This window comes from Lissotriton helveticus, chromosome 11 (genome assembly GCF_964261635.1).
Source record: "Lissotriton helveticus chromosome 11, aLisHel1.1, whole genome shotgun sequence".
Lineage (NCBI taxonomy): Eukaryota > Metazoa > Chordata > Amphibia > Caudata > Salamandridae > Lissotriton > Lissotriton helveticus.
The window spans coordinates 537,788,026-537,807,799 of record NC_136072.1 but is presented as its reverse complement, the minus strand read 5'-3'; the positions used below and the strand labels follow the sequence as shown (position 1 = coordinate 537,807,799).

The 19,774-nt window shown below is 43.7% G+C and overlaps 2 protein-coding genes across 10 annotated transcripts in view; one reads left to right on the top strand and one right to left on the bottom strand.

Moving 5' to 3' along the window:
• Window positions 1-19,774, top strand: part of LOC144791525 (uncharacterized) — an 826,098-nt gene that overhangs the window by 44,656 nt on the left and 761,668 nt on the right. For 7 of the 9 annotated variants that reach the window (XR_013602415.1, XR_013602414.1, XR_013602418.1 and 4 more), the window contains exon 3: window positions 13,632-13,809. The exons of the other annotated variants lie outside the window; for them this stretch is intronic. The gene's annotated coding sequence lies outside the window, so the exon portion shown is untranslated. The remainder of the gene's footprint in view (window positions 1-13,631; window positions 13,810-19,774) is intronic. 9 annotated transcript variants of the gene reach the window in all.
• ANK1 (ankyrin 1) overlaps window positions 1-19,774 on the bottom strand; it is a 1,318,767-nt gene that overhangs the window by 1,270,835 nt on the left and 28,158 nt on the right. The window lies entirely within an intron of this gene.

The window sequence follows — 19,774 nt, the reverse complement described above, 5'->3', positions numbered from 1 at the left end:
GGAGGTGTTAAGGCTAAAAATAGGGGATTCTTTTTCTAGATTTAAATATCTACAATTGGCCTCCTGGTATACTGCAGAGAAATCTTCCATAGGTGGAAATTGGGAAATTGAGCTTCAATGCCAGAATATACACCTCATAAAAAAGGAGGTGGGATTTTGGTATAGGAAGATATTGCAAGTGGATGATACAGCTGTCCCCCCACAACACGCAGTTTGGGATGTATGACGTTACAACGCATGCTATTACAACACATGCCTTTACGACGCAAGTTTTACAACGCAAGTCGTTACAACGACTTGCGTTGGGGGGCGCTGGATAGTGAATAGTATAATTTACTATTCCAACTCCAGTCCCCGTGGATAGTAGGGAAGGTGTTGGAAACTATTCCCTATCCTAGAGCGCCCCCCAGCGCACGTCGTTGTAAAAGTTGCGTTGTAATGGTTGCGTCGTAAAGGCACTTCGTTGTAAAAGTTGCGTTGTAAAGGATGTTCCCCCGCAGTTTGGAATATGTCAGCTTTGGAGACAATGGCTGTAGAACTGTTTGAACCCTCCCTGCAGATGCTATATAAGGTGATTAAACCCGCATAGCATAGCTAAAGAAGAACCATTTCTATATAATTAATAGACTAAATTACACCACCAAGAAAATTGCTGGATTTGCTCCTCTCACATCCACAAAATGCCCTAGATGTGATTCCATCCAGGCTGATGATTTACATATATTTTTTGAATGCGGGGCTTTAAAGGGGTATTGGCAGAATGTGGAACGCGCGTTTGGTGCTATTTTTAAGGTCAATTTTAACCTGAATTTATCTATGGTAATATTTGGTGTTAACAACAATTCTCCGACCATATTGTCAGTAGCGCAAAAAGGCTTGCTAATGTATCTGATCCTTATTGCCCGGAGAGAGATCTGTAGGCTGTGGAAGGATCCATCGCCCCCTGCATTATGAGAACTGGCTGCGGGCTGCTCTGGGCTATGGCTCATTTGGACTTGGGACATTTGAATAATGATGGGCGTAACATCTGGGTTCAGCTCCTAGACTGGGGCAAAGAAATGAGGTTGATTTAAGGTCTAAGTCCAATGATTACACCAGGTTTCGTACAAAGAAGATGCCTGGATCTACCATCCGCAGTACTCAATAAAAATTTGTGGGGGGAAAGAAAATAGGACTTGCTATCGGCAAGTACTAAACAAAGCAAAAAGGGAATGAGAGACTTCACTTTGGCTAAATCTGCATGAGGCACTCTCCACTAAGGACAATAAGTCCTTTTAGAAGACAGTTATGGTTTGCCTAAATGGTCGTAAACCCACACTTGAGTTTGGCAACCAACCCCATGAATAGATGGCAAATTTTGGACAGCTTTATTCTACCAAGTGTGACACTGTCAGGGGTGATGGTATATCACCTGAAACTTTCATTAAATGAAACTCTAAAATCCATCAATTCTTGTATCACTGGTCCTGCCACGGGCCTAGACAGATTGTCTTATGATCTTTATTGGGAAAATCCGGACATCTGGGGGCCATATATCAACCTGCTTTTTAACACTATTCTAGCTGGTAGGGAGATTCTTCCTTCTTGGAAACTAGTCAAAATCATTACTATTTTCAGGAAGGGAGATCGGGCAAATCCGGGACACTGTAGGCCTTTAGGCCTGATTCTTTATAAAAAAAAATTAAACAGGTTTTGGCCCGTATCCATGACTGGATAAGTAATGAGAGTGTGCTCTAAGAGTGGCTTAGAGAATGTAAGCACAGTAGATCAGATTGTTTGCTTTGCTTGCATTTATTGGGGGAGGTGATCAACGGCAGAGGCAGACTTTATGTTTACTCGAGTGACTGGATAAGTAATGAGAGTGTGCTCTAAGAGTGGCTTAGAGAATGTAAGCACAGTAGATCAGATTGTTTGCTTTGCTTGCATTTATTGGGGGAGGTGATCAACGGCAGAGGCAGACTTTATGTTTACTCGAGTCCAACGGAGTGCTGAGAAGCTCCCAAACAGGCTTTCGCCCGGGCCAAGGCACTGACACCGCCTTGCTGGCAGTCACGGAGGAGGCACGCTGCATTTTGGATTCAGGAGGATCAGTGGCAGTGATCCTCCTGGACCTTAGTGCAGCATTTGACACTGTTAACCATCGAGTATTACTCCAAAGACTGTCAGACATCGGATTGAGGGGGACCGCGCTGAACTGGCTCAGGTCATTCCACAGCGAAAGATCTTTTCAGGTTTGGGAAGGGGGCGCACGTTCGGCATCCACCCACCTCCATTGTGGTGTGCCTCAGGGCTCATCCCTGAGTCCTACACTATTTAACGTGTACATGGCCCCTCTGGAGGATGTGGTGGCTCCTTTTAACATCAAGATCGTGAGCTACGCCGACGACACGGAACTGGTGTTCGCCCTCTCCCAATCCACGGATAACTCCCAGACACTTCATGCGTGCCTTTCAAAAGTCTATTCCTGGATGGGGGACTCAGAACTAAAATTGAATGGGTCTAAAACTGAGATAATGCTGATGGGACCTAAAACTCCCTCTCTTCCCGGCTCGGCCTGGCCTAGTTGCCTAGGAACTCCTCCCGAACCCAAGGCCGAGATCAAAAGTCTAGGCATCTGGATGGAACAAGACCTTTCTTTTAGGACCCAGGCCGCTAAACTAGCTGGTGTCTGCTTCGGCCTCCTCCGATCGGTACGCAAAATATTGCCCCTGATTCCTCCTCTATCTCGGAAACTCCTAATCCAGGGTCTGATCATGTCCAGGTTAGACTTTAGCAACGCGATCTATCTCGGTGCCCCTGAGATCACTCTGAACAAACTCCAACAAGTTCAGAACGCGGCCGCACGAATGCTATATAACATCCCCATGTCTCGCTCGGCCAAACCAGCTCTGAGGGCGCTACACTGGTTGCCCATACGGGAAAGGGTGAAATTCAAATCTCTCTGCCTTGCACACAAAATCTTGCAAGGCAAAGGCCCCCCTGTCCTTCAAAAGATGGTGGTCCCGTATAAAGCCGGCAGAACCCTACGCTCGGACCAGCAACACCTGATCGCTGTCCCCAGAGTAAAAAAGGCTCGATCAGGAGGAAGGAGATTCTCCGTTAATGTCGCGGCCCTCTGGAATGCTCTCCTCTTAGGTCTACGCGCGGAACCATGCCTTTTGCGTTTTCGGAAACAGTTGAAAACCTTCCTTTTCTGCTAATATTTTATGCCCCTCTCTGCTGGTAGTATTACTCTGTTTGGCAAAGCGCTGGGATGCTCCAGGGTAACCGTGCGCTGTACAAAACCGATTTAATAATAATAATAATGTTGCCTGTGTAGATCTTCACTCAGCTTTTAATCTGGTTCCCCGAGCGAAGGTATGGAGGGTGCTCAAGGAGATGGGGGTATCCTCCCCCTTGTTGGATATCTTTTTGAGGTTACATGCTGACACCCTTGCCCAGGTGAGGGGGAGGGAGGGTGGGGCCCTATTCATATTGACTGGGGGTCAGGCAAAGGTGCGCCTTGGCTCCTACTCTGTTCATGTTATACATTAATGGTGTAATCGACTTTTTAAACAGGGATAGCTGTGACACATACACGATAGGAGGGCGGAAGGTCCCTGCACTCCTCTTTGCAGACAATAATCTGCTAATATCTAAGTCATCGCAGGGACTGCAAGCACTCCTGAACTCCTTTCAGATGTTTTGTGTTGAGCGGGACTTAGAGCTTAACAGCTCCAAGACTAAATGAATGATTTTTACCAGACAGAAGTCAACTCTCTGTAAGAGGAGGATGCTAGTCGGTGACACTCCCCCTGATGTGGTGTCAAATTTTGAGTATGTGGGTGTTAAACTCACAAAGAATCTTTGTTGGGCCCCATAGCTGTAAAAAGCACAGTTGTGCCTTGTCCAACCGATTGCATACATAGGGAAAATACACAGAAAAACCACATCTAGCAGGGTGGCCGCAGCATTAGCAATTTATAATGTGAAGGCCCTAGGGGTGGTTTTATATGGAGCGGAGCTCTGGGGTTGTTCACAAAGCCAGAGCCTCTCCATATTGGAGCATAGGTTCATAAGAACTCCATTGAATCTTCCGGCAAGTACACCACTGACTCCACTATATTTAGATCTGGCCCAAAAGAAAATTGCCCGCAAGATTGAGTGTAGATTCCCATTTATTGGTATCGGCTATTGACGACACCCACCCTAGAGTCTTATCGGGAGGGCCTTAAAGACCTTCTCATCCCACAGCATGCAAGGAAAATTGCATGGCTTTGTACTATCAAGGCACTACTTCAAAAGTTGAAACTGGATAAATACTGGGTCTCCCCAGAGACCATGTGTTCAATTGGCAAACCAGCATTAAAGCAATCTTTTGAGAGAGTGCTACAATTAATAATGTTTTGCAGTCGAAGGGCTCCCTATCTGTGTCTTTTACTGACCACAAACCAGTGGCTCTATACGAAAGTACCATTGATGAAATTGCTCCCCCCTTTGCTAGGAAACTCTACTTGCAGTTTAGGTATGGAACTCTACCTGTAAAATCATTAACCAGCGACAGGATAGTGATAAAATGATTTGTGCACATGTGTTGAAGGGGGCCCACACACATTTTATTTTTCTGCCCTCTCTACAAACAACTGCGTAGAAAATGGATTTTTCAAAAACCTGGGCATTAGGGAACACCAGGAAACATTTAGATTAATGCAGTCTGACACTAGTCCGGTCACGTTTTTTTGCCCGACCAAGTTTTAATGGCAATCTGGATAAAGCGCCTGAAACATGTACAGTTTTTAAAACGTATGAAATGGTTTATCCGAAGCCTATTGCATACTGTGGTTGGATGTACAATATAGCTGTCTCCCTCCTCTTTGGGCAGGCCCCAATCTTTGCTGCTATTTTTCCTATGTACTATAGTTAGTAGTCCTGTGTTTATCAAATTTGAGGTTTTCTATTGTTTTTAACTTAAATTTTAAATTATATTTATTGTCATTTGCAATTGTATTTTTATGCATATGTGTGATGTTGTTTGTCTTGTTTGTCTGTACTTCTATGATCTAAAGTGATCGAAATAAAGTTCTTTGATGATGATGAAAATTCATTTAAGACTCTAAAAAGAATACAATGTTAAAAAAACAACACAGTACTATTAACTTAATGTTGAATTAAATAATTAATTATTTTAAATATCTAACATTAAATTAACATTATTTTTCTGAAGTTTAAATTTAGAAAACCAACCGAAAGTAAAAGCATATATATTTATTATGTATTAGTAAATTAGTGATGTATATATTCAACTGCAAGTAATTTACTTAGATTTTTTAAAATGTAATGTTTCATTCGTTTTTAATTTCATAGTAACTTACAATTATTTATATTTTTAACTAGTTTTAATAATTTAATTTAACATTATTTCGTATAGGGTTTTATTTTAAGTCCCTACCCCCATTATTTTCTTTGGGTGGTTGTCCAAGTGTGGGACTGGACTTTCTACTGCTCCTTTAGGCTGTAGTAAGTTTACGCTCGAAAATTTCACATTGGAGGTGTGTAAATCTACACTTTTTAGCAACTTTACACTTGGATTGTTTGCAGAGTTCAAAATAGAAAGGTTACTCAGAAAAGTAAGAGTAGATTTACTAGTAGTAAACATACATATGTAGAGTTACCTTTGAGAATAGGCTCCATTATGTGGAGATCCTGCTGTTGCCATAGCTCAGCGATAGGTAAAGGGATGAAATGGGAATTTTAATCAGGCTCACCATACGTAGTTGATAGAAGAGGTCTCGATAATGGCAACTACTTGGGATTTTACTAGAAAGGCATTAGTAGATCTGAGACCAAAGGGACAGGTAAAAGGCTGGACTCATACTTTGTAATTAGTTGCCAACCAGACAATCGCTCCGCAGCTAGGCCAAAGAGATTGCAACCTACTGATGAAAAGGAATCAATTTGATGCTGCTAATTGAAGCATTCTGATCTACATGGCTGATCACTTGTTATCACTGTCAACTTCATGGTCTCTAGCATCAGAGACCATCTGGTGAAAATGAACAGAAGGAGATTTAAGGAGACAAAAACAATATTTGCAATGTAGTATGCTTGCAGTAAAACATTCTTGGCTTTTGTCCTTACGCACAGCTTCATGAAAAATGTTAGATGACTTACAAGCTAGGTTTCCGTCTGCCTTCACTTGAAACTGTGTTAGGCTAACCTCATGTGCTCTCACGCCCTGTTAGAGCAGGTCCTTGACACAGGCCTTGCTGGTCTAGTCTGTGTGGGTCCCAAATATCTGATGTTTTGAAATGACGGTCTAGTCTTTAGTACTCCCCTTCTGCCTTGTCCTGACTCAATGTTAGGCTTAGCTGAAGATCCGAAAAGATAACATGAGCTGAGCTTGCGAGTGAGTAGTGTTTAGTTCTCTCTATTCCTCTGAAGCTCATTGTCTGGTATCAGGCATGAATAGACTCAACTGAGACATCTGTGCCCTTGTGACAAGCTGTTCAGCTAAACAGTTATTTGATGCCAGGTAATAACACAGCATAAACAAGAATATCTCCTATTCCCCTTGACCCCTGATTAACCCCTTGACCGCGGCAAAAATTCCGCCGCGGTGCGGGTGATTTAAGGCGTGGGCGTGGTTCGGACGGCCCCCGGCCGTCCTCCGCACACGCCCACCGTGACGTCGGACGGCCGCCGGCCGTCCGACGCATGGAAGGGGTTAAAAGTGGGAAGAATTCATATTCAGTGGGTGTGATTTTACACCACTGCCCATGTTGAGACCTAATACCAAATCTAGTAAGCATTTTAATGATTGCAAACACTCCAGATTGGTTTTTGTGACAGTTAAAATTATTTTCTTATGTACTGAACCCTTTTTAGGCGCCAGAAAAGATGTTCAGACTCCTAAATTGGGATTGCGAATCGATACTGATTCATTTGGTATCTGGAAGGGGTGTTTTACAGATGTCTCGTCCACATACCAATTCACGATCTAATGTATCAAGTTATTGTAACAGAAATCTGGTTGCAAAACAATGATAGTTTACCAAACCCTCAACAGAGGTGTTAATGCGTTCACAAAAGGAAAGGGCTCACCTTTGGACTTGTTGAAGAATATGAAGTGGTACATGGGATTAATGGCACCAACTGCCAAACAAATAAAATTGGCTGCATTTAAACAGATATGGTGGCCTGCTGGTCACAACAGGCCATCATCCCTTTGACGGCCTCCAGCGGCAGTGGGTAACAATATGTGAGCTGCCTTAGTAACACCCATGGGGTAGGTCGGATTGCAATCCACTACGATTTGGATTTTATAGAAGAGACCTATCAATATGTAGGTTTGCTAGCCGAAAATCTGGTCCCTTGTGCCTGGGGTGACTGGGTAAACTTGAAATAAATAAGTTCCACACGTCTGCACAGAGCCTGCCACTCACATGTTGCACCCATGCCACAAGTACAGTGTGTAGAAGCAGTGGCAGCTCCTCCACTAAGGCGGAGGAGCGTCGCACAACCGCTTTTCAGCAGTGTAAATAAAAGAAAAATAAAATGATAATAACTCGATGTTTGTATCATTCTATTTTTTCCTGCTGCAGCAACTTTGAAGGTGGGGCTGCTCTGCACACAGACCAGGGGGAGGAGTGGTGGGCACTCTGTAAGTGCTCATAAATGTTTGGCTGGCTATCTTGGGCTGGCCAAACAGTCATGCCCATTTTGCATGTTCTCCACCCAGACTGCATTACAGCCTGGGTTGAGAACATGCACAGGCTTCCAGCCCCCCCCCCCCCCCCCCCCGCCTGAGCGCCAAACCACAGCACTCAGAAGTGATTGGCTTAGGGGAGCCTGGGTGCTTTCTCTCCCGGCCCGAGATGGAGGAGAGAAGCGGCGGTAAGGTAAGTTTCTTCTTTTAAACACCCCCTTACCCCTTCTTCACAATCCTCACTCCACCACCCCGATCCATGCCAGCAGCAACTGTGTAGAAGAGCGAGGAAGACAAAGTATGAGGTCTTTCATCTCACTTGGAAGCCAGGCACTGTGTTCGGGCTCCATCCTGACTAAATGGCAGATTAGTGGCGATTCATCCCAGTGCTTGTGACTGAGGTCGCTTCACGTTCACGCCACTCATTTTTAGGCATTGTTTAGTCCAATTGATGATGTAGTCATACTTACACAAGTCTTTAATAGCTAAAATTAACAAGAAAAGTAATGGCGTCATTCCACAAACTTGCCAAGACCACCTACGATGTCAGGATGCCCAGACCTGCAGCTTTAGCAGATGAACCGCTGACTAGCATTCCCTAAGAGCCATATTAGAAACATTCCTGCATTTTTTATTTACTCTTTTAAATTCCTTTGTTTTATTTTAATGCAATGCTGGTTGGTGAACATTGAATTGGTAAGCATAAATACTGGATGTGAATGGTACCATGTGAGCAAAACAAGGTAGCTCGAACTCCTCACATGGTTATCGTGCAGGAGGGAGTTTATCTCGAAGAGAAATTTTTTTTACACGAGGCTTACTGAAATTATGCTTTATACAGCGCATTTTCCCTGAGAAATTGGCCAAAAAGAAATTTGGTTTTGCTGTCAGTTCTGTAAGGGTACCTTTTAAAATAAAACATGACTTCTTTCTTAGAAAATAGAAGAATGGGGATAAGAGGTACCTTTTCAGCACCATTTCTCAAAGAAATTGACTACATAGTCCTAGGTTTTACAGTCAGTTCAATCATACGAGTAAACATTTGGCAAAACCTCCTATCACTTTTCAAAAAGTATAAGTGCAAACCTTATATTTTCATTGGTTGCCCCGTCGTATTCATCCCCCAAAGAGGTAATTCATTATCAAATGTGACTGAAATCAACTTGGAATGCACAAGATGAGAACATGTAAAGCCACAAAGATCTCACAATCTCTGGTTTTGGCAGTAGAGCTATCCATCAGGTCAAACAAATCTTATTATCTCAGAAAGCAGAGCTGCTGCTTAAGTAATAGGGATCCTAAAACGACAGACACCAGCTCTCTTTTACTCCAATCTGACAGCATCTGACGGCATTTATAATTACTGATAGTAAGATCAACATACATCATGAAATGCCTCCACAAGTAATGAGTTAACAGTCACAATAGCAGGAAAGTGCCCACTAATACCAAACAAATGATGCCACAACGTCATCAATAAGGGCATATTTGTGAGAGCCTTGTGCCCTGTTTGCACCACGCAAAGTGGTACATGCTCTGAGTTAGATTTAAGAAGACACACAAAGCCACACTGCGTGGATTTAAATGGCCTCATAAATCTTCAGTAAGGCAACGCAGCGCAAATCGCTGCGTCGCCTTACTCTGCGCAAAGGAAAAGTTACATGGGCGTTGCTGTGGGTGTTCCCTCGCAACTCCCCTGGGTGTTGACGCATTCTCAGATTTACATGGACTTGGAAACCTGAAAATCAAAATCTTACGCCTCCCAGGGCAGGCGTAATGAGGAGAAATAGGTTTATTTCTCCTCGTTTTTTCCTCTTTCTATGTGTGTATTCTGCAGCACACACAGAAGGAGGAAAACGTCTCTATGGATTATGTTGTGCAAGAAGGGTCCCCTTCCTGCACAAAACAATCCTGCCTACAACACAGGCACCCTTGCACCATGGTGCAAGGATGCTGTGTTGGTACTAGGCTTCCAAAACGGCAACAGCGCATGCATGGTAAAGGACAGGAATGCACATGTATTGGATAAATATTGTGTATTCCTGCCCTTTCACTTTTTATGTAGGGCAGCGCAGCACGGTGACTTGCGGCACTGCCCTACTTCAAACCCCCATAAATGTGGCCTTTAAGTGTCTACAAATCATACTGAACTACCCCACAAAAATCACTTGTCTTGCACACACATTTCAGTTTACACGATTTTTACACAGCCATCTACTTGAGTTATTATGAACTTATCCTAATGCTGTCACGCAAATAAAAAGTCACTTATTTGTTTAAAAACATAATTTTGTAATTATCTGGAACACAGCTTGCAACTTCAATAAATCCTCAGTTAACTAGATAATATTTCAGGTTATCATCGCCTGAAAGTTTATGCATGTATCTCCAAATGTCACTTTTCAATTTTGAGTACATAAACCAATTTGTATTCAGATATGTGAGGCCATTTTTGATAACATCACCATTTGGGTTCTCAGAAATCATTTTGAGATTTTCAAAAACGTCTTTTCCTACCCAAATATTATTCTTTCATTTTTATGTCTCACCTACAAAGAATGTTTAGCAGTTTGTTGTTGAAGACATATTGTGGACTATACCAATACTTACAATGGGCAGCACTATTGCCTGTAATTGGTTGGCTTTCTTGTCAGTCTCATTTTCTTGCATTTTGTTCAATGGGTTTCCTTGTCTCTGCCCAGGACCACAGCTTCTTGGTAATCTTTTTGATTAGATGACTTGCATCTTTCCACTACTTACATTCAGGGTGGTCAACTTGTTTGCCTTAGATTCACCTTTCCATGAAAGTGCATGTGTTTTCTGACTCTCTCCCTCTTGTGCTGCCCCCCCCTGCAAATCCCTGTGCTTTTTGTGTTTTCTCTATTGCATCACACTACCCACAAGTTTGTCCATTGCTTCCGCCACCCCTAAGCATTTCCGAACAGTGGGTTCCTCTGTTGCTCCCCCCTCCTGTTACAAAGCACACTCTTATTTTTAATGAATGTTTTAACATTTTCTTTGGCGTTCTGGTATCTGCAAATTCAGCACTTGCGCTATAACAGATAATGCCCACACAACCACTGATGAATTTCTAAACTTCATATATTGTGATATGCCGCCAAACCTTGCAGTGATAGCTGATTAGGGAATAGAGGGGGCAATACTCCCCCACCCACCTAATGACCTGCCTCCACTTATACGATGTTTGTACTACTAGCACAAAAGTTAAAGACCTGTCCTCTGTTCTATGGAAGGGATGGAAAGATCTCCATTCTTGGCCAAACAGTCATGCTTAGCATGTTCTCCACCAGCTGTATTGTAAAGCCAGGGTGGAGAACATGCACAGCCTCCCAGTTCCCGTTTGAACGCCAAACCATGGCACTCAGACCAATCACGACACTGCTGTCATGGTGGCAGCAGCATCGTGATTGGCTTAGATGAGCCTGGGTGCTGCCGGGATCCAGGAGAACAGCAAGTACAGAGAAGAAACTGCGGATGGTGACCGGCGACAACAAAGTAAGTCATCTTTTTTTTTCCAGCCCCCTCTCCTGGCCACCGTTCCCTACCAGACACCACTGATTGGAAGCAGAGCCTCCGCTGTTTTTGTTCCAAGAATTCTATTTGTGTGGTGAAGGTTTAAGTGTAAGAAAGTGAAGTGATGAAAAAGAAACTGTAGTCTTATTACGTGTTAGTGAAATTCGCAAATAATCCTTTTAGAAGAAAAGAAACGTAATGTTTTGAGTCGAGCACAGAAGAGGAAAAAGAGCTTTAGAGGAGAAGGAGAAAATTAGCAAACTTCCAAAATAAAAATCTTGGTTTAATCCAAGTGCAATGTCAGCCACTAGTACTGCTCCTTCAACTATATCATCCACATCTACATCCACTCCTGCAGCCAATCTCCCAGTTCGAGCAGACCAATGGTATCGTTGCCTGTTCCTGCAGCTGAGGACATTCTACAAGTGAAAATGCCCAAATGTGAAACTGTAAAGGAGTTTGCGGTCCAAGACACAGATCCGGAGTTATGGGACATTAGTAATACTAACATAGTGGACAATGGGTGGCCCTGCACTCAAATAAGTAAATTATGTATAGAGGTTACTAATTAACCGTAATCACAATGCAAGAAAAAGCAGTCTGTCAAGATCTTCCCAATCAAAGAAAGGCCCTGGTAGATTTTGATTGTAGGTACAAAAGTTATGTTATTCTTTATTCATAGACAAATTATTAAAATTCATGATCGCCGACACATTTTGTCCTCATGCGGATTTCTTCAGGGCTTGCTGTAATCAAACATTTCTTGAGATGAAGTGTTTATAAATGTAATCAGGGCAGATTGCAGAACAGTACTAACACAGTGGATTACTGGATTCAAAGTGAGCTGACATGTCAGAATCATGACGGCAACCTTTCAAACTCATGCAGAGTGTATAAAGAAGATAGAGGAGAGAATACTCAGACAAGGTATTTATCAAAACAATTGTTCGAGCGCGAACTGCGGAATGGCGAGTGTAAAGTGAGAATGACTAAGCTATTCAGTGGTGAACTGTGGTTGTGGAGTGAGTTAAAGAATGACGATTGATTCAACCCAGATCTGTGACTGGGGGTGAGTGTCTGAAAAGTTTCAGTGCTCCGTCCATCATCTCCTTGTGTTTGCTTTGTTCGCCCTAAGTTGGCAGGGTATGCCCAGACGTGGGTCCCTTGCTCACTTTGCCACTGGATTCAAGCTAGCCTGGCTGATGAGGGGTGTTACCCCGAAACCAGTCTCAGGATGCTTGTTGCCGGTACAGGGAAGACCTGGCTTGGCAGTTCGGCTGGACTGTTCCCATGGGGCACAAGGTCAAGACTGATTTGCATATGGCTGGGTCTGGACTGTGGTGGCGAAGTGAGCTAAAGAATGATGATGGATTCAACCCAGGTCTGTGACTGGGGGTGAGTGTCTGAAAAGTTTCAGCGCTCCGTCCATCATCTCCTGTGTTTGCTGACTACTCTATTCACCAACCCAAGGTCGTTTATACTCCATTGTATTCCACCTACTTTCCATCACAGAATCTTGTTTTGCTACATCAGGATTCAATGACTGGAAACACAGCAATATTATTGTACCTCATGAAACCAGAGAAAACCATCGCAAATGCATGACGGCATATTTGATTCGGCATAAAAAAAATTGGAAATGTAAATTCTTTATTATTTCAACATCGTCGCTCAGAGCGAGAGTATTGGCATGAAGTCGCTCAGAGTAAGAGTATTGGCGTAAAGTGTTGACACATGTGGTTTGTGTAATTCGCTTTCTTGCCTCCAGAGGTTTGCCATTTCGTGGAGAAAATCAAACAATTGGCTGAGCAAAAAATGGAAACTATTTAGGTATTCTAGAGCTGTTGAGTACATTTGGCCCATTTTTGGAAGAACATCTCCAACTGTATGGTAATCGAGGCAAGGGGAACCCATTGTATTTATCGGCAAACATTTGTGAAGAATTTATTTAAATAATGGGACAACGTGCTATTCTTGAAGAAACTAAAGAATCCAAGTATTATTCAATAAGTGTGGTTTTCACCCCAGACATCTCACACACTGATCAACTGACATTTACTGTCCGATATATTCTTGGATGTGAGCCTGTGGAACGTTTTCTTAAGTTCATCCCCATCTTTTCTCATGTCGCAAAGACTCTAGCAGACACTGTTGTGGATTTCCTTAATAAGAACAAAGTTCCACTATCAAACTGCGGTGGTCAGTCGTATGACAATGCCTCAAATGTGTCTGGATACTATACTGGATTGCAAGCACGGATTAATCAACTGAATGAATTTGCCAGGTATGTCCCCTGTGCAGGACACAGCCTGAACTTGGTGGGAGTAAAAGCTGTGAAGTGTTGCCTACAGACTGTAAAGTTCTTAGCCTTTGTTCAGCATCTGTATTCCTTTTTATCTGCTTCTACATATAGATGGAACATTCTGGCATCATCTTTAGGAAAACATGTGGTGGTCAAGCTTCTGTCTGACACAAGATGGTCTTCACAGTTTGATGCTGTTCATGATTCATATGGCGGTTTCGAGAAAATTAAAGATGCACTGGATTATGTATCTGCTGTCACTGAACATGAAGTGAACACAAGGCGAGAGGTACCAATACATATACGTTTATTTTATCAATAATTTACATTTATATTCCTGTGAATGGTTGTGTAGGCAGGGCCCAGTGCACTGCTTTGCCTGGGGGCCTATAATGCTGTTAAGATGGCCCTGGCTATGCCGTTGGTACACCATGATTTTGGACTTCACCTGAGAACGGAGGCCTGTTTATGTTCATTTAATTTTCATGTCTTCTGTTGCAAAGGCAGATCTTCACTGAATAGCCTTTCATGTGCTGCCCACGTAATTCTTTTTTTCACCTTACAACTGAAAGTAATTTGCCCAAGTCATTAAATACCCCTCAGACACAGTGAAACGTTTAAAAACACACTGGAAACTGCTGAAGCACTTCCCTCATGTCCCAATGTGTCCTAGTGAGAGCGACCCAACAGCCACATCCAAGATGGAGCTGCCATTTAGGCTGAAATCTTCCCCATAGCATTGCATTTATATTCTGATAGTTTCAATCGAGTATATATTAAGTAGATAACTCTGTATAATAAAACTTTGTTTTATTGGGATTTTTAAAATCTTTGCCAAAAGTGAGTTTGAATGTGTGTAAGAAACGTTAGCTTTTCCAGCCACTACTATACCAGGGTACATAATTCAGTGTCTGAAAGCTCTTAAGTTGTTGCAAATTTGACCTGAATGAAACATCACCCATAGCTAATCTTTTTCGAAACCCATCACCTATCTGGAAACGGATCACATCCACTCATATTCTGACGGGCGAAGCTAGGGATTCTGAAAGTACCAGCAGCTCCCGACATCAAAATCTGTCTGATCAACGTCCTATTGACAGACAAATATTCTCTTGAAGTGTGTGATCTTTGTGAAATCCTCTTCTTTGGACCAATGCAAACGTTTGTGTTTCTGTGTGCTTTGCCAAATTGCTCTTTTAGTGCCACAAAATCTTCTGCAAGAAGAGAGAAACCGCAAAAGAGAGGAGGTAGCAATGATGTCCTTGGACTACTTTGAAGGTCCTGAGTAAATGCTCTTCAGTGAACACCAACAATGGATAAATGTTGAATGTAATTAATCAGAAACTGGCTTAGACTTCCACCTTCAGTCAGGTGCATCTCATATTTATCCTGGATCTCGTAATTTATCTTTTGAGGTTATCATCACAGCCGACGTCATCTTCAGGCTTAACATGAAACAAGGTTCCCGTCATGTGCCTTTGAAACTGCTGGCATTCAATTGATCAGCACATTCAACCAGGTTAGATTTGACCTTCAGATGGAAAATACCTGTTTTTTTTATTATACCACTTTCAAGATAAACATATGACAGCTTCAACAAGGTCAAACCGTAGGCTGGAGTTCTCTGTCCCTTCCAGTTGCTCAATCTAAAAAATGATTCAGAAAAGGGGGTGGTGATGAACAGAGTGTCTGAATTAAGCAGACCACTCTTACCCAGTCCAAAGATCAGGGCTTGATCCATCACCGTTATTTAGCTCACTGCCCCATCCCAGCTCAGAACCTGGCTATATGCAAATTAGTCTGTCCCTGGCCCAGTGCATCATGGGAACAGGGCAGACCAAACTACCAAGCCAATTCTTCACCAGAAAGGATACAAGCTACCGGGGACCGGTTTGTGGCATTTCAGCCTCGTCGGCCCGGCTTGCTTGAATCCTGATGGAGCAGTGAGCAAGGGACTCATGTCTGAGTATACCCTGCCACACCTATAGTGGCCAAAAACGATTCAGAAAAGGGGGTGGTGATGAACAGAGTGTCTGAATTAAGCAGACCACTCTTACCCAGTCCAAAGATCAGGGCTTGATCCATCACCGTTATTTAGCTCACTGCCCCATCCCAGCTCAGAACCTGGCTATATGCAAATTAGTCTGTCCCTGGCCCAGTGCATCATGGGAACAGGGCAGACCAAACTACCAAGCCAATTCTTCACCAGAAAGGATACAAGCTACCGGGGACCGGTTTGTGGCATTTCAGCCTCGTCGGCCCGGCTTGCTTGAATCCTGATGGAGCAGTGAGCAAGGGACTCATGTCTGAGTATACCCTGCAACACTTATAGTGGCCAAAAACGATTCAGAAAAGGGGGTGGTGATGAACAGAGTGTCTGAATTAAGCAGACCACTCTTACCCAGTCCAAAGATCAGGGCTTGATCCATCACCGTTATTTAGCTCACTGCCCCATCCCAGCTCAGAACCTGGCTATATGCAAATTAGTCTGTCCCTGGCCCAGTGCATCATGGGAACAGGGCAGACCAAACTACCAAGCCAATTCTTCACCAGAAAGGATACAAGCTACCGGGGACCGGTTTCTGGCATTTCAGCCTCGTCGGCCCGGCTTGCTTGAATCCTGATGGAGCAGTGAGCAAGGGACTCATGTCTGAGTATACCCTGCCACACCTATAGTGGCCAAAAACGATTCAGAAAAGGGGGTGGTGATGAACAGAGTGTCTGAATTAAGCAGACCACTCTTACCCAGTCCAAAGATCAGGGCTTGATCCATCACCGTTATTTAGCTCACTGCCCCATCCCAGCTCAGAACCTGGCTATATGCAAATTAGTCTGTCCCTGGCCCAGTGCATCATGGGAACAGGGCAGACCAAACTACCAAGCCAATTCTTCACCAGAAAGGATACAAGCTACCGGGGACCGGTTTCTGGCATTTCAGCCTCGTCGGGCCGAAGACGGCTGGAATGCCAGAAACCGGTCCCCGGAAGCTTGTTTCCTTCCCAGTGTAAGAATTGGCTTTTGTAGTCTGGTCTGCCCTGTTCCCATGATGCACTGGGCCAGGGACAGACTAATTTGCATACAGCCAGGTTCTGAAACTGGGATGGGGCAATGAGCTAAAAAACGGTGTTGGATCTAGCCCTGATCTCTTGACTGGGTGAGAGTACTCTGCTTAATTCAGAGACTCTGTCCATCACCACCCCTTGTTGTAAATAATTTTGTCCACCCCAAGCGTGGAAGGGTATACTCAGATGTGAGTCCCTTGCTCATTGCACCATCAGGATTCAAGCAAGCCGGGCCGAAGACGGCTGGAATGCCAGAAACCGGTCCCCGGAAGCTTGTTTCCTTCCCAGTGTAAGAATTGGCTTTTGTAGTCTGGTCTGCCCTGTTCCCATGATGCACTGGGCCAGGGACAGACTAATTTGCATACAGCCAGGTTCTGAAACTGGGATGGTGCAATGAGCTAAAAAACGGTGTTGGATCTAGCCCTGATCTCTTGACTGGGTGAGAGTACTCTGCTTAATTCAGAGACTCTGTCCATCACCACCCCTTGTTGTAAATAATTTTGTCCACCCTAAGCGTGGAAGGGTATACTCAGATGTGAGTCCCTTGCTCATTGCACCATCAGGATTCAAGCAAGCCGGGCCGAAGACGGCTGGAATGCCAGAAACCGGTCCCCGGAAGCTTGTTTCCTTCCCAGTGTAAGAATTGGCTTTTGTAGTCTGGTCTGCCCTGTTCCCATGATGCACTGGGCCAGGGACAGACTAATTTGCATACAGCCAGGTTCTGAAACTGGGATGGTGCAATGAGCTAAAAAGCGGTGTTGGATCTAGCCCTGATCTCTTGACTGGGTGAGAGTACTCTGCTTAATTCAGAGACTCTGTCCATCACCACCCCTTGTTGTAAATAATTTTGTCCACCCTAAGCGTGGAAGGGTATACTCAGATGTGAGTCCCTTGCTCATTGCACCATCAGGATTCAAGCAAGCCGGGCCGAAGACGGCTGGAATGCCAGAAACCGGTCCCCGGAAGCTTGTTTCCTTCCCAGTGTAAGAATTGGCTTTTGTAGTCTGGTCTGCCCTGTTCCCATGATGCACTGGGCCAGGGACAGACTAATTTGCATACAGCCAGGTTCTGAAACTGGGATGGTGCAATGAGCTAAAAAACGGTGTTGGATCTAGCCCTGATCTCTTGACTGGGTGAGAGTACTCTGCTTAATTCAGAGACTCTGTCCATCACCACCCCTTGTTGTAAACAATCTAAAAAATGGCTCTCGCAAACTAAATGATGTAAAGTGCACCTTAACTTGTGTGCCCAAATTCATGAGTGGTGTGTCTGAGTGAGGGCCAAAATGATAGCAAGAGACAGTACTGGCCTCATCAGTTTTGTCAGTACATCACGTACTTGGGGCAGTAAAATATCATGACTCTTGACTAACCCTGGTATCTCCCCTCTCTGTAAGGGGAGGAGACATGGGCCTGGACTGAAGGAGCTGCAAAGAGTGCGGCAGACATTGTATCCTGCTTCTGTCGGTGCCTTTGTTGTTGCTTTATATGTGTCTGGTAACCCCGTCCTGTCCCTAATTCCTGGGAATGATAATAAACCAGCCCCCTTGGCTCAGAGTGCAGAGTTCTACTGAATGGATCTCCTTCTTCCTTCTGAGTCAAGGCAGGTCTAGCTGGCCTCCAGCAGAGGCCACCATACAACGCCCTATGATATTCTATCACACATCATCAAAGTACAAATAAAAATCTCAAGCAGAGGGACCATGTTCAGTGAGCACATTGGCCAGTTCTCGATGAGCTTGAGCAGGGACATGTACACATTATTTGAAACACTTGTCATCCCGGGCATCAGTAGACATGTTTCAATTCCCAGTTCAAGAGTGTCCGGAATTGGCAACATGAGGGAAGTGATCACATTGAAATATGAAACAGGAAAAACATCCTAGCATCTGGGAGGCCCGTAAAGATGGTAGAGGGATGTATTCATGTAGCAACAGGTGCCAGGTGCAGACTTTTCGGCCTGAGGCCCATCTGGAGGTCTTATGCAGGTAAGGTCGGTCTGTCGTATTATGGCTCATCATTTGCCTGTCTTCTTGGCTGCTCTTGGCCATTTTAACACACAGCAGGTCAGTCAAATGTTGGCCTTTACTAATAGTTGGCCAGGACTCTCTGATGAACGCCAGATATCGAGAGCTAGAAAAATTGTCTCACATCCTAACAGGAAAGAGTGTCTAATAAAAGTGACAGACTCCTTCAGTTTCCGATTTAAATATCAGCAGCTTCTCTTGAAATTGGAAACGTGATCGAAGACAATATGTTGAGTGGGATGACAATGAGTGAGGAGATAACTATCGATTGGTGATTGAAATGCATAGCCAGCGATTGACACTATTATTAGATTTTAAAACATGTGTGGGCTAACGCATGGAGGAGAATAACATTGAAAATAAGCATGCGAGACCCACATTTGTCTGGCTGTTTAAAGGCTTCTGAAATGGCCGCTAAAAAGAAAGGCTGTGAGTGGGAATGGTCATAACGCAAGACTCACATGGATTTATTTGGATGTGTATGATTTAGATAATTTGATGACGTGCAGGCTACAATTCAGTGCATTCAAGGGTACATTAAGATTAGAATCACTGACGTACTACCAGGAACAGTAACAATTATCCTGCCAGACTGCAAAGATCTTAAAAGAATGCAATCAATATATATATTGATTTTTGAATGCTGATCCTTTTGCCTGAGCATCTTTATAGACACGCACACACACACATTCATCCAACAGAGTTCCAGTTTGCCAAGACGAATTGACAGTCACTGTGATGCCAGCCTCATAGAGGAGCTTCTGCACATATAAATAGCAAAGAAAGGCAGCACGCCGACTTATTAGAAATGCTTTACTTTAATCTATATCTCTCGGTACTACAAACAATCAGTACTGAGAAATATGGCTCAAAGTAAAGTATTTCCAATAATCCGGAGTGCTGCCTTTACATGGTGGGTAGGTGGATGGGTGGATTTATCCACATTTATCTCAAATGTCAGGAAACAAATTCCCGATATTGGGGAGGAGTTTGTGCATTTGCATTATCATATGTATCTTAAACAATGAACATGTTTATTACAAGTTCATTACTCTTAAAATACATTGAATATATCTTTGAAAATGCACACTAATATTTCATTTAAAAGATTGAAAACCACAAACGTCTCTCTCTCCAAACATATTCACACAACCAAACACTCTTAA